The following is a 3,022-nucleotide window of genomic DNA, read 5'->3' on the forward strand; positions in this document are numbered from 1 at the left end:
GTAAAAGATATCTCTACAACCCAAAAAAATCAAATCATTAGTCAAATAAACTCTCTGCTTAAGTCTTATTGACCCAAGGGCAGATCTCACAGTGAAACGTGACCCATAAAATATTGGAGGTATCTAAAATTGTCAAAGAGGACAGGGAATCAATTATCATATTTCATTCAAAAGCCTCTAATAATACCATACAAATTACAAAACAGTAAAAAAAAATATATATATTATTTCCATTGTATTTTGTGCACAAAAATTTTAAAGGAAATTTAAAATAAATCCAGCTAATTTGTCATACTTTTAAGTTCAACTACAATAAATCAAGAAAAGAATTGAGTGGTAATAAAATATCACTTGACATTGGAATGTAATTTGAAGACTTTTTATCTTCGGGAGTTTAATTACATTTAAAGTTTTTTTATGTTATTTCTTATTTTCTTCGATTTGTATTTAATAGCTTTGGGTAGTGTGTAGATGAGCTATGTTTGAATTATCTTTTTGGCCTATTTAAATGCTTGTAATATTCAAGTTTGAAAACATTTTGGAATACAAAAACTTTGTGTTTGAAACCATTTGGTGTTATGTTTCTTTCAAACCTTGTTTAAGGTTTGGTGTTAAAATCTATTCATTAGATTAGTCGTGATCAAGTTAATTCTTGAGTGAGTCGTCTTGGAATCTAAGAGTGACAATCATAGATTCCAAGTTTAATCTAAGAGTTATTTTTCCTTTTAACCTGCTCCTGGTTGAAATTAATTCGTTAAGTTAGCTTTCTTTGTAAAAGTTTGCAAGGATACTACGACCTCTAGCTTTGCAAAATCTAGCGTTATTGGCGCTTATCAAAATCGCTGCCAAAATAAAGTTTAACAAGTGGTTCTATGGTGTAGTGGTTAGCACTTTCGAGTTTGCATCTAACGATCTGTGTTTAATTTCCGATAGGTAATCCACCAATTTATACAAAATTGGTCCATAGCCGATTCGGTAGGGTCACTTTTGGACCGATAATCTATATAAGGGGTCACTAAGGTTGAGATCATACAAAATGGGTCCATAGCTCAATATTAGAGCATTTGATTGCAGATCAAGAGGTCACCAATTCGAACCTAGTTGGGCCCTACTATTTTGTATAGAAATTTGTTACACTTTTTGGACCGACACTATGTCTAAGGGGTCACTCAGGTTAAAATCCTACAAAATGGATCCATGGCTCAATGGTAGAGAATTTAACCGGTCACTCATTTGAACTTGGTTGGGCCTTTCTATTTTTGACAGACACTTTTTACACTTTTGGACTGACACTTGGTAGAAGGGGCCCCTAAGGCTAAAATCATGTAAAATGGGTTCATAGCTCAGTGGTAGAGTATTTGATTGCAGATCAAGAGGTCACTAGTTTGAATTTGGTTGGGCCCTTTTATTTTACATAGACACTTTGTTCGATTTGCTCGTTTTATTTTGGATAGACACTTTATTCGATTTGCTCCTTTTATTTTGGATAGACACTTTGTTCGATTTGCTCCGAACCACCGAGTGTCTAAAGGAAAAGAAATAAGAATAATTACCAATTCCAAACCTTATTCCAAAGTCCACCACATAAAACCTAAGGGCCACTATTCTTGGACAAGAACCAAGCTATCATTATAAATTATAAAGGATAGGGGAATAACAATAAATAGGAATGAAGTTTCATGTTATAAATTTTGGGTGGATTACATTTTAGGGTAATTTAGAGTTATTGTATTTCATTGATGTATTTTAAGACTTTTTATTTACTTTAGGTTACAATTACATAATGGTTAATTATAGCCATTAAGTATGAATGTTACAACTCTTGGAATGTCTTTAATAGTTTTATTTTGAGACTATATAAAGGCATGTATGTTGTATTTGTAGGGAGACTTGGAAAATACAGTAAAAGGAGCATTTGTGCTTTTATTTAGCCAATGGCTAAGTTTCTTTGCAATTCTATGTAGTTTAGGTTGCATGTAGAATCATTCAAGCTCGACATGATCAATCTTGCTTGTGGAGTGATTCGAATATCAAACAAGTGTTTTTGCGTTGAGATATTTGATCAACAAGAATCATTCAAGCTAGACATGATCGATCTTGCTTGTTGAGTGATTCGAATCTCAAACAATGTTCTTGCCTTGAGATATTCGATCAACAAGGTAATCCGAATCTTACTCCCCTTATAGTGATTCCTTATCTTATCAATATTTGTATAATTATGAACTCAAATATTTAGAAGCATTATCTTTTTAATATATTATACTACTTTTTCTATTTTGTAATGTGTCTCGAGTAGCAGACATGTCACTTCATACAAATGACAATCATGAAAATTCTAAATATAAAAACATACTAGATTACTTTCTTCAAGGCATCCCATATATACTTTCCCATTACTTGGTATACTAGGGCAATAAAGTCTAAGGAACATAATTCTACCACTAAAAATACTTTTGTTTTCTTTGGAGATCATTTATTTGCAGTTATCATGTTAAGTTTTTTTACTATTGTTTTTACAACACACAAAACCATTTGATAGAGCTTGTGGGGCATTCTGATTATGGAATTCAGGACCTCTTACACAGGAATTGAAAATCATACTATTTGACCAAATGTCTTTCTTACTAATATATCGTTTTTCGTTGCTAGTCCATGTGCTTTATGCACCTTAAGGTTTGAAATTTATCGTTGTGTTTTTAGAATTTGTTCTCAAATCATTTGGATGTATTTCAATTAATATTGTTAAGAAATATTAACATCTCAATGAGAAAACAATAAATAGAAAAAGAAAGAATCGGAATTGATCGATATAATTTTTCAAACAAACGAAAAGAAAATGAAAGACAACATAAATCATGTATCAACTAAGTCAAGCCCACTCAAAAATTTGATTAAGAATAAGAAAGAGGAATCTGTAATCAAAATACTAAACCTAGGGTAATAACTTTGAACTCATTGAAAAAATTTATAAGGAAGATTTTAATTATCTCACAATAAATTAAGAATTCAACCCATTGAACAA

At 31.3% G+C, this 3,022-nt stretch overlaps 1 non-coding gene across 1 annotated transcript; it reads left to right on the top strand.

Annotated features, from left to right (window-relative positions):
* Positions 1–1,332: 1,332 nt before the first annotated feature.
* TRNAC-GCA lies at positions 1,333–1,404 on the top strand. The gene has a single exon. It is a non-coding gene; the product is annotated as a tRNA-Cys (tRNA).
* The last annotated feature ends 1,618 nt before the right edge of the window (positions 1,405–3,022 follow it).

Source organism: Cucurbita maxima, unplaced genomic scaffold (assembly GCF_002738345.1).
Source record: "Cucurbita maxima cultivar Rimu unplaced genomic scaffold, Cmax_1.0 Cma_Scf00138, whole genome shotgun sequence".
Lineage (NCBI taxonomy): Eukaryota > Viridiplantae > Streptophyta > Magnoliopsida > Cucurbitales > Cucurbitaceae > Cucurbita > Cucurbita maxima.